Raw genomic sequence first — 12494 nt, 5'->3', positions numbered from 1 at the left:
TTGCCAGAACTTTCATTTTCTCAAGCTGAAACTCTGTACCTACCAAGCACTGTATTAATTATTTTTCTCACTACTATGACAAAAAAACCTGACAAGAAGTCACTTAAGAGAGGAAGGATTTATTTGGGCTTACAGTTAAAGAAGAGATGCAGTCCATCATGATGGAGGGAGCAAAGAAGCAGGAGTGTACGGTGGCCAGTCACACTGTGACACAGGCAGGAAGTGGAGACGACGCTGGCGCTCAGCTCCCTGTCTCCTTTTCATTCTGTTCCAGGAATCTCAGTCCATTGGACGGTGCTGCCCATATTCAGGGCGGGTCTTCTCGCCTCAGTTAAACCTTTCTGGAGACACCCTCACAGACAGACCCAGAGGTATGTTTCCATGATGAGTCTAAATCCCATCAAGTTGACAGGATTAAATATCATAGATAGGAGCCTCCTAATCCCCTCCTCCCAGTTTCTGGAAGCCACAATTCTACTTTCTGTTTCTATGAATTTGATTGTTCTATATGCTTCATATGAATAGGATCATATAGTCCTTTTGTAAGTGGCTCATGGTCCTTGGCATGGTGTCTTCATGGTTCATCCTTGTTTCAACATGCATCAGACATTCCTTCCTTTTTAATGATGATGAAAGTTCCATTGTATGGGGCTAAGGATGTGGCTCAGTGTTAGGGTGCTTCCTAGTATTCAGACAGCTCTGTGTTCAATCCTCTGCACTGCAATAATAAAAAAATAGTGATAAATTAAAGATAGATATAGTCCATTGTATAAACAAACACAGTTTGTTGATTCATTCATCAATTGATGGACACTTGACTTGTTTCCTCTTTGGGGCTATTGTGAATAGTCTATTATGAACGTGGATATGGAAATATCTCTTTAAGATTCTGTTTTTTAGATATACATCCAGAAATTCCTGGGTCAGATAATAATTCCATTTTCAATTTTTTAAGAAAATTCAGTATTGTTTTCTGTAGTGGCTGTACCATGTTATATTCCCACCAATACCACACAATGGTCTCAATCTTGCCAGCATCTGTTATGTTTTTCTCTGTCTCTCTCACACATTTTTCTCTCTCTCTGTGAATACATGTCATCTTTTTATTATTATTTTTTTATTTTATGTGTATGCGTGTATTGCCTGCATGTAGGTAAGCGCACCCGTGTTGTGCAATGCCTGCAGAGGTCTTATCCCCTGGGACTGGAGATATGGACAGTTGTTAGCTGCCGTGTGGGTACTGGAATTCGAACCCTGGTCTTCTGCAAGAACAGTCAGTGTTCTTAATTGCTAAGCCATCTCTCCAGCCCCCATGTCATCTTTTTTAACATTTTGTTATTTATTTATTTATTATTTATATGTGTATGAGTGTTTTGCCTGCATTCATGTAAGCACACCACATGTGTACAGTACCCACAGAGGCCAGAGATGGCATTGGATCTCCTGGAGTTGGTTAGCTGCCATGTGGGTGCTGGGAACTAGAGGTCTTCTGCAAGAACAAGTGCTCCTTACCACTGATCCCTCTCTCCAGCCCCTGAACATGTCACCTTTAAAAAAAATTTTTTTTAATTTAAGTGTATGAGTGTATTGCCTGTATGTATATAAGTGTACCCATATCATGCAATGCCCATGGAGGTCAGAAGTGGGCATAAGATACCCTGGAACTGGAGTTATGGATGGTTGTTAGCCACTATATGGGTGCTGGGATTCAAACCCAGGTCCTCTGCAAGAGCAGTCAGTGCTTTTAACCACTGAGCCATGTTATGTCATCTTAATGGGAGTAAAGATTTTTTTTAAATATTTTATCTATTATTTTTATTTTATGTGTAGGCATGTATTACCTACACATAGGTAAGTGCACCCATGTCATGTGATGCCTATGGAGCACAGAAGAGGCTGTCGGGTCCCCTCAAACTGGAGTTAGAGATAGTTCTTAGCTGCCATGTGGGTACTGGGAATCGAACCCAGATCTTCTGCAAGAACAGTCAGTGTTCTTAACCGCTGAGCCATCTCTCCAGCCCCTGAAGTTCTTGTTTTTTCCTTTCTTTGTATATTAGTGCCACAGGCTGCGTATTTTGCCAATGGTACCAGCTTCACAGTCATTTGGACTGTAGTTTTTTTTTTTTAATATTTTATCTATTATTTTTATTTTATGTGTATGAGTATATTGCCTGCATGTATGTGAGTGCACCCATGTCATGCAATGCCGTAGAGGTCAGAAGAAGGCTTTGGATTCCCCTGGAACTGGAGTTAAGGATGGTTCATAGCCGCCATGTGGGTGCTGGGAATTGAACCCAGGTCCTCTGCAGGAACAGTCAGTGCTCTTAACTGCTGAGCCATCTCTCTAGCCCCAAGGGAGTAAAGATTTTAAAATACATAATTGGGTGCTGGTAAGATGGCTCATCAGTTAAAGAGTACTGGTTGTTCTTGTAGAGGACCCAGATTTGATTCCTAGCATCCACATGGCAGCTAACAACCACAATTCCAGTTCCAGGGACTCTGATGCCATCTTTTGACTCCTGTGGGCACTGCACAATGTGGGTACACTTACATATATGCATCAATACACTCACACATATAAAATAAAAATAATAAAAATGTTTTTAAAATAAAATACATAATTGTACAGGTTGGTTTATTCAGAGGGTCTAGAAAATTGTCCTAATGAAAGCAGTTTACCTTCCCCTTGACCTGCTGACATTACACACAGCCAGAAATCTTGTAAAGGCATTCCATTGGTCAGCAGGGAAAGTACTCTGGTGCTCTGCTATGAGGGTTCATGACCTCAAAGTACAGATTTTACTTCTAGAAATTTCATGTCTTCAATATGAGCATGAATTCACTGCATAGATGCTTCTTAGATAAGTCATCTCTGCATAATGGCGGGGCACCTGCACGTGTGCACAGATGAGCTGTGAGTCTACATGGCCAAATCGACACTGGAGAATTGTAGGCAGGATGAGATGGCCAAGGGGATTGATGGGCACCCTTCCCAAACACCTCTAGACTCTTAGGATGGAAGAAGTCTGTGAACTTTCTTCTTATTCCTTATCCGCCCCAACCCACTTCAGAGGGACGAGTTAGGTTGGATCTTTAAAGGACTTGAGAAGAAAGTGTTCTGTGAGCACAAGATATAATTATATCTGATTATCTCTAGGGCTGTAATTGCATCACCTGGCAAGAATGTTTAGATTCCCATAATGTGGTTTGCAATAGTGGAGAAGGTTCAGGGCTATTAAGGTAGGACTGGGAACCACGCCTCAGTCTCCCAACTTTATGTGGTTTAAGTCCTACTGACCTCAAATATCCATTTTTCCAAGAAGCAGATCCTGATGCTAGGTAGGGAGAAGTAGTTCCCACCTTTTCAATTCCATCCACACTTTACTTGTGCCTGCCTTAGGCCAAGTGCTATACTTTATCTTAGGCATCTGGGTATTTGAGAGCATTATTACACACCTCTCCCCAGTTTAAAACAGATGCCCTATAAAAGCAAAGTCCAGTTCTGGTCTGCACAGACTCTAAAACAAATGTTTACTAACAGTACCCTAGATTTCTCTTATAGCCTGACTCATTGGCTAGAACTGTGTCATGTGGCCTTCCCTGTGCTTGAGAGAGCCTGGCAGAGTGACGGTTTCTCTTTTGAGCCTCTTTGGCAGAGGTAGGTAAGCATAGGTTGGAAATGGGCCTAGGTAGGCCAGTAAATACTGTTTACCCACCTCTCTCTGCATGGTACACAGCCTCTGGGAAGTCATGGGGGGAGATGAGCCCTGAGTCCTGAGCCCTGTTTGCTCTGCCCTGTGTCAATCACAGGTCTACATCAAATGTTTTTGAACTGCGACTGAGCAACATGAGAAAGACTGACTGACTCCAATCAGGCTCTGCTCATGCCTGCATTGTGTATTCATGGTCATGTTTGTCTAAGGCAGACAGAACTGAGGAGTTTACAAGGCACTGGCTTCCCTCTTTTCCTCAAATGGATAACTGATACACAGGTTCATAATTTGTTCAAGCTGGCTCAGCAGGTGGTAGTGTCAGGAGGGGTCCACCCTGGTTGGCTGACATCCCTCCTCATGGTCCACCCACCACTCTTGGCTGTCCCTTGAACATGGTTTCAGGCCACAGCTGTGCTGACATCCCTCCTCATGGTCCACCCACCACTCTTGGCTGTCCCTTGAACACTGGTTTCAGGCCACAGCTGTCATTTATACACACACACACACACACACACACACACACACACACACACACACCTCTCCTAGGAACGGTATTGCTAGGGAAGATGCAAGAGGCTACAAGACAATGGCCTGATTTTGAGTCAGCTCTCTCTGATGTGGGGGTTGGGGGTTTGGGGTTGGGATGTTTTTTCTCTCCTCCCAGCTCTTGAGCTTGGCCATGGCAGACATCAGTCTTGTCAATGAGCAGCTGCGTGCAGCTGCTGACAGCTCATAGCATCTCAGCTGCAAAGCCCGCGTTTCCCACAGGCTGGACACCAGTGACCTACTCAGGCTCTGTACATGTTGTATCTTCCTCAGTCTCATTCTATGACTTCAGTTGAGCTTCATCCATTACTAGGAAAAAACATCCAGCTCTTCCCTCCATTTAGTCACACCTGCTTCTGCCAGCAAAAACCTTTGAGTTTTCTGTTCTCTTTCCTGACCCTTAGGAAGTGGCAGAGCCATTTTGTGTGATAACTGACCATACTCTAGAAAGGGAAAGGGGCTAGACAGCGCGACTTCAGACTTGGCTAAGCCTCCCACTGGAGCCTGACCCAGAGATAGAACTTCTCCTGGATAGATCTCCCCTTTGACAACTGCGTGGTAGTGGAGTGAATGCAGACTCACAGGCTGGAACACAGTATCAGGCTGTGTGAATGCAAGTTCATGAGAACCCATGCTGGCGGGAGCAGTACTTTGCTCTTCCCCTGCTGGGAAGACAAGGACCTGTTCTGTTCTCTGCTTTGGTGATTTCTGTTCTCTGCCAGGTGCTTACATGGCAACAGAGGGAACTGATGCTAGAGTCTTAGAAAGGAAATCAGCCAGGTCACTGTTTGGTTGCAGAGTGAAACTCGGCATGGATCTGCTGACCCACTGGATAGCCTTTCCTTTGGGGAGAAGCCACTCAGGAATCACAGCAGTCATTGGGGGACAGTGGAGAGAACGCTTAACCAGGAGTCAGATGAAGGTTCTTAGTGCCCCCATGCTGCCAGCTAGCTGTGTGACCCTGAGGGTATTGCTGGCCCTCTCTGAGCTACTGTAGTTTTCAGTGAAATAAGAACATTAGGTCAGATGTCTCTGATATTCCTGCCAATCTAACAGTCTGAGACCTCATGCATGGTCATATTCTGGCCTCATGTGGCTCCCTCATGCCAATCGGTCCTAAGGGTAATTCTGAGTAACAACAACCAAACCAAATACATCTTTTGCTTTTAGTTTCAACTCAGAGATAGGGAACAGCAAGAGGAGAAAACACAGGGATACTTTTTATTTTTGTTTTATGTGTATAAATGTTTTGCCTGCATGTAAGTGCACCACATGTGTGCAATGCCTGTGGAGGTCAGAAGAGGGCATCTGATCCCCTGAAACTAGAGTTGCAGACAGTTGTGAGCCTCCATGTGATGGAAGGTAATGGGAATTAAACCCAGGCCCTCTGCAAGAACAGCAGGTGCTCTTAACTATTAAGCCATTTATCCAAAAATTTAAAATTTTTTCTATTTATTTATTTTTGAGACAGGATCTCTCTGTGTAGTCCAGGCTGGCCTTGAATTCATGATCTTCTCACCTCAGCCTCCTAGGTTGACAGGATTACAGGCATGCACTACCATGCCCAGTTTAGGAATTCTCCTTCCTCCTCCTCCTCCTCCTCCTCCACCTCTTCTCCCTCTTCTTCCTCTTCTTTCTTCTTCTTTTTGAGATGTGTGTGTGTGTGTGTGTGTGTGTGTGTGTGTTGTAGGCAGTCAGTACAGGAGAAGCTATCTTCCTCTTCTGAGATGTGAAAAGAACCCTCAGTCAGTCAGTATGACCTGCAGTCAGGACAGAGATTGCTGCATCATTCAGAGGATGGAAGCAGGGAGACAACCTGCTGAGCACCAAGATGTCATATGCTGGGGGCCTTCTTTATAGTAAGTATCCAGCAATCTTTTCAACACCCAGTTGTGAAATGCTCCTATGAAACCATGCAGGCCAGAAGAGGTTAAGAACTGTGCCAGTAGAAAGATTGTAAGATCCAGGAGTGGTGTATGTTCATAAGGAAACAGAGTCTTACAGGCTCCTGGGACATCGCTCATATGAACTTATAGCAATGGTGACAGCATGCACAAGAACCATGCAAACTCAGTTTGACAAAAGCTAGCATAGAGCTGGGGAAATGGACAGGAGGCCCCAACCTTAGCAGAGGAACTATTGGCAGCTGATCACTGCTCGGTGAGGGAAAGTTGGTTTTCTTTAAGGGCTGAACAGACTCCAGGGGATGAACTCACACTTAGGTACACCAACTTGACTCAAAAGTCCTTAACATAAATGACGAAATTCATGAAATCCTGTGGGGGGCTATGTGGGTACAGATAGGAGAAGGGTCTAAATATGATTAAGATGTATTGTATGAAGTACACAAATTTTCCATACGAATGTACATTGGAAAAAACTGTGCCCAGGTTAGGGACAATGGATTAGTTAGTTACTTTCCTCGTTGCTCTAATGAAATACCTGACAAAAGCAATTTGAGGAAGGTAGGGCTTCTTTTGGCTCAGAGGTTAAGGGTGGAATCCATCACGGCAGGGAAGGCAGGGCATCTGGATCATGAGTCAGTCTCACGTTGCTTCTAGAGTCAGGAAGCAGAGAGAGTGCTGGTACTCAGTACCTTTCTCCTTTCTATTCAGTCTGAGACCTCAACTCATGGAATGGTTCTGCCCACAGCTGGGGGTGAGTCTTCCTTCCTCGGGTTAACCTTTTTGGAAACATCCTCATAAACACATCCAAAGCTATGTTTCCATAGTGATTCAAATCCAGTCAGGTTGACAATGAAGATTAAGCATCACAGGCAGTCAGGAGAATAGCCTGTCTTCTCCTCCGAGAGTTCTACTCCCCTAAGAACTGAAAGGGGAAGGTGGCAATGCTGGGAAAGGCGGACCAAGCTGATCTCAGGGAAGAAGGAGGAAAGAAGGAGGAACATCGAGCTAGGATTCCAGCAGTGAATCCAGCTGCTCCATTGTTCATCTGTGCTCTCCTCAAAGCCTCCCCTCTTCTGTGGAGGATAGATCTCTGTATCCTGGGTGCTGGCACACAGAGGGAAATAAGATCTTTTCTTCACCAAGAACTATCCTATAGCCTTTGAGAGTCCCTATCTCCTCAGGTGACCATACACTGGGAGCTTGGGACTGTCCCCACATGTTGTAGTGATTAAACAACATCCACTCTTACACCTCCCCCCTCTCCCCTCCCCCTTCCCTTCAGGAGGAGAACAGCCACTTTCTCTCTCAGAATGAAGAGAACTCCCTTGGCCTCCCTTAGCATGCAGGGATCTCAGGCACAGCCTCTATTAAAGTTGTCCTGGCAAAACCCTGAAAGCCAGCTGGGGTCTCTTACTGTCCAGCCATAAAAAGAAATAGTGCACTGAATAGCCAAGTTGAGAAGCATCCTTGCAGGGCAGGAAAGAATATATAAAGATAACCTTGTTTGAATAGAAAGAGGAAATGAGACAGAAATTGGCTCTGTTTACTGCACAGAACGGAATTCTACAAACTCCACTTCAGTTTTTGTTGGAACAAATATTCACCAAGTCCCGTATGTGTTAGACACTGCAGCAGGCGCCTTCATCACCAAGTCACTTCTTCCTCATGACAGTGTTAGGCAAAGAGGAAAGGAAGGCGCAGGCAAGTCATGGAACATATTTCTAACCACCATAAGCCCAAACTTGCTGCCTCCAATCTAGAACCCTGCCCACCACCTATGTCCTCCCAAATGGCTTCAGGATGAGACATAGGTGGATCCAGGACCTTAAAGATGCTGAAAGACCAGTACCTGCTGAGAATGTAGCTCAGTGGTAGAATGCAAGTCTGTACAGAGCTCTCAGTTTCATCTCCAACACCGTGGGCAGGGACGGGGGTCGGGGGAGACACCTGGTTTTGAGTTCCCAAGAGTCCTGTGAGGTAGGAGAATATCAGTGGTCTTTATGTGCCCTCTCCCCCTCAATTCCTTCTCTTCTCTTCTCTCTCTCTTTCTTTCCTTCTTTTTTTCTTCTCATTCTTTCTTTCTCTGTTTCTTTTTTTGGATCACCCTAAATTATTTACTGGGTATGAATTTGACAAGCCTTACATGTTCCCGGTACCAGTGCAGCTAGAGAGTATTATGCCTTCTTCAGGCAGGGCAAGAACGACCAACAGTTTGGTAGAAGTTGTGACCCTTTCCAAGGCCATGACGCTTGTGGCCTGCAGATGTCAGTCAGTCCATGCATCTTCCTGTGCTTCTGGATGAGTTTCATGATCCACTGAGTGTCAGGATTTCTTCTGATAGCTTTGTGGAATAGATCAATAAAGATAACATCAAAAAATTGATAGGAGGAATCTTTACCAATGTAATAAGAATTCAGGACTCTCCAAGCCCCACAGTGGCATCCAGCTTTCTCTTCAGCAACAGACTGAATGAAGGCTGTGGCAGACTTCAGTTGGTAAGCACCACAACAGACAGGTTTGCCATATGTTGCATGCTTACAAACTGGGTGTTTGTGGCCACCACTAGGTAGAGAAATCCTGTATGTGACATAACTTTGGTTGGCCTTACATTTCAGCCTGTGCACTTTATCTGGCTGGGTGTTCTGCAGAGTCCTGTGGAGCTCAAAGAGCTAGCAGTAGTGCCAGCCATGGACCCTCAGAAGAAAGTGCCTCACATCAGACTGCTGCTTCCTCCATAAATCCTGGCTGTGCTTGGATGCACCTATTGCTGCTCACCTGGTGGCTGCTACCCAAAGGAAAGGAATGTATAGACGTGTCTCTAAGACTTTTGTCCTTGATGTCTGCTACACTAAGCACAGGGTCCTGCTGTGATCCCCACAGCAGGTTGTGATTTCTCATTCCACAGATCGCTTCTTTCCCTCCATCTTCCTTAACTCCCTTAACCTGTGATGGTTAATTTCCAGAAACTTGTGGAAGGCAAGGACAACTTTTCTTTGGTCACCATTGATTTTTCATTGTTGGGTTCATACTACGTACCTAATAGATTAGACTCAGGTGTTGTTCATTGTTTTGTCTTTGCTAGGCACGTTCTCTGTTATTGAGCTACACCCTCAATTCTGAATTATTTACTGAAAAAAAAGTAGACGGATGGATAGATGGACGGTGGTTATCATTCCTTCAAAGTTATCATCTCTCAGAGTAATTAGGTCATTTGTCTTTCAATCTGACACGTTAGCTTAGCCAGCTTCCCCAGTTTGTCAGCAGTTCCATCCAAGGACAGTGAGGTATAAGGGGTTTGGGTCCTCTTACTTTAGTCATTTCCTGCCTTAGTCATTTCCTAGCCATGGCATGTGGCATGATTGATTCCAGTCTCTGAACCGTGTCTTTTCGCTGTAGTGTGATCATGTGAGAAAAACAGATGGTTAGTATTTATCTTAGCATACAGAAGTCCTGGTGTGGTTGCTCATGCCTGTAGTTCCAGTACTTGGGAAGCAGAAACAAGAGGCTTGTCATGAGTTCAAAGCTATCCTAGATTATACAGCAAGCACCAGGCTGGCCAGGCTACATAGCAAGACCCTGTCTCAAAACAAAACAATCAGCATACAGAATACTCTATCACGTCTCTTACATTCGTCCTCTTTTATCTTCCCCATCCTCCTTCACATAGTAACTGTTAGATTTTTTACTCTGTTCACTCTTTCTTCATGTCTTCTATGTTTGTTTCCCTACTCTCCTGCCATTGATATAGTACGTGAAATAGGTTCTAACTAGCTCCTGATTCAGAGTCCCTCTAAGGTATCCTGTACCCCACATTCCATGCAAGCCCCAGGATTCTCTTACAAGAAAAGTTTAGGGTAGCACTCTTTGTTATCCCAGAGAGTGAGTATAAGAATAATGGATGTATACCCTGTTTTGTTTTGTTTTGTTTTGATTCTGTGGTCCAGTCTTGAATTTAGAACACTCTTTCTCTGGATAGGGATTATGAGCATGTGCCACCATCTCCAGCTACAGGGCAAGTCTACTTTCTTCCTTCCTTTCCTGCCTCCCTTCCTCCTTTTCCTCTCTTTCCTCTTCTTCCTCCTCCTCATCTTCTTTCTCCTCCTCTTCCTCTTCTTCCTCCTTTGGTGGCAGGTTCCCATGTAGCCAAGGTGGCCACAAACTTGATATACAGAGAAGGATGACCTTGAACTTCTGATCCTCCTGCCTCTTCTTCCTAAGTGTTGGGATTCCAGGTGTATACCACCAAGTCTGGTTCATATGGCACTGTGGATTGAAGCCTGGGCTTTGTGTATGCTAGGTGAGCACAAACTGAGCTACATTCCTAGTCAATCGGCAAGTCTTGGAGCTGTAAACTCATATCCCATTAAAAAATACAGGGACAACAGGGCATGGTGATGAATACCTGTAATCCCAGGACTTGGGAGGTGGAGGCAGGAGGATCAGAAGTTCAAAGCTGTCCTTGGCTATACTGTAAGTTTGAGGCTAGCCTGAGGCTACATGAACTCTGACTCAAAGGAAAAGAACAAAACCAAAGTCAACTACCCAACCACCTAACCACCCAGCCACCCAATCAACCAATCAAAAAGCCCAAATACTGAGACAATGTTAACTCTGTGTTAAAGCTGGGGGTAAGAAGATGGTGGGCATGAAAGGGATGCTAAGTTCTCCCTTGTGGTCACTCTGGGAAGAATCTTCCCATTTGTACTTGCTATGGGTCTCTTCAAGGTGTTTTCTGTCAACACGGTTTTGATGAGAAGAGGCTGAACAAGTTCCGGAACCCTTTGCCTCACACTCAGAACCACTCACAATTTTGCTTTGGGCCCATGTTTCAGGGAGTTTTGCTTCAACATTCTATTTTCATCATGTGTACCTTTTTATATAGTGTCCCCTAAATACATGGATTCCCTATCTTTGTCCAGGAATGCTCCCCCACCCCCCAGGGCTCTTGTCAGGTCCTCTGGTCTGCTGAGGCTTGTTCTCCACCCAAGTCTATAGTGTGCTTGCCTTCTTTGGACTTCCCAAATTTCAAAAATTGTCGGAATTATTAACTTAGAAACTTAATGACATAGCTTTCTTGCACTGTTGAAACATTTCAAATGTTGAAGTCCTCTCTCCCACTGGACTTGGAGGTCCAGTGAAGTTCAAGGGTACAACACACACCCTGGGATTTCCCAAGGCAAGCTTAGTCTGTGTGGCACCCAGCACGGGTAGGAAATGGGGTGCATTCCAGGCCATCTCTGGAAGCTCTGCTCTTTTGGCCCAGACAAGCAGTTCTGGATTTAAGCCAGTCATCTCTTGAGACAGAACACCCCCACCCAAAGAAGATGTACTACCTCCCTACTGGCCACACATTTTTGGATCTGGGAAAAGTGAGTGTTTAAGAGCACATCTCAGCCTGCTCTAATCATCTGTGCTGATGACTAACAGCCCAGGGCCTAAGGCATTTTGATACTTTCAGTGTGAGTGACATGGATCTAGGCTCACATCTGTTACACTTACACACATCTGTCTTCAGACATACGTCCCTCCAGTCATAAAAGCAGTAAGTTGCCGGGCTCATGAGAAGGCCCACCAGCAGCAGTGGGGTAAAGGCAGTGCTTTATAAAGATAGAACGCACTTCCCTAAAAGGAATAGAGTCTGCATAAAGGGTACCAAGAACTTTTGTACTGTTTCTGCTACTTTTTTTTTCTTTCTTTTTTTTTTTTTTTTGGTCTTATTGACACACGGGGTATCCTTGTATCCGCAGCTGGAACTCACTGCGTAGACCAGTCTGGCCTTGAACTAACAAAGATACTCCTGCCTCTGCCTCTCAAGTGCTGGGATTAAAGGCATGTGCCACCAAGCCTGGCATTTTACTACTTTTTTGTATGTCTGAAATGATATCAATTTTTAAAATTGTAAAGCAGAAATAACAGAGAATTATCTTTCTTACAGACTCCTTCCTACCTTCCTCAGCCTTTTTAAAGAATTCAGTTTTTTCAACACATTTATATAGTTTTCAGTTGTGGACATATCTATTTTCTCTATCAGACAAGAGGTAAAAAAAAATTATTTCAGAATCAAAGTCTTAAATATTTCATATATAAAATGTACTATTCAGGGCTGGAGAGTTGGCTCAACCGTTAAGAGTACTGGTTGCTCTTGCAGAGGATTCGGGTTCAAATCCCAGCACCCATATGGCAGCTAATAACCATCTGCATATACATAAAATAAAATTATAAATTAAAGTATTTAAAAAATAAAATGTAATATTTTAAAAATATTGAATTATTGGAATGGGGTGGTCTAAACGTTTTGTGGTTTAGGGCAAGATATTTTACCCTCCTA

General features: G+C 44.3%; 1 pseudogene; it reads right to left on the bottom strand.

Annotated features, from left to right (window-relative positions):
• Window positions 1-8276: 8276 nt before the first annotated feature.
• On the bottom strand, window positions 8277-9819 carry LOC103727937 (annotated as a pseudogene).
• Window positions 9820-12494: the final 2675 nt, after the last annotated feature.

Source organism: Nannospalax galili, unplaced genomic scaffold (genome assembly GCF_000622305.1).
Source record: "Nannospalax galili isolate Female #2095 unplaced genomic scaffold, S.galili_v1.0 scaffold229, whole genome shotgun sequence".
NCBI lineage: Eukaryota > Metazoa > Chordata > Mammalia > Rodentia > Spalacidae > Nannospalax > Nannospalax galili.
The sequence above is the reverse complement of the archived record's forward strand: the minus strand, read 5'-3'. Positions and strand labels throughout refer to the sequence as shown.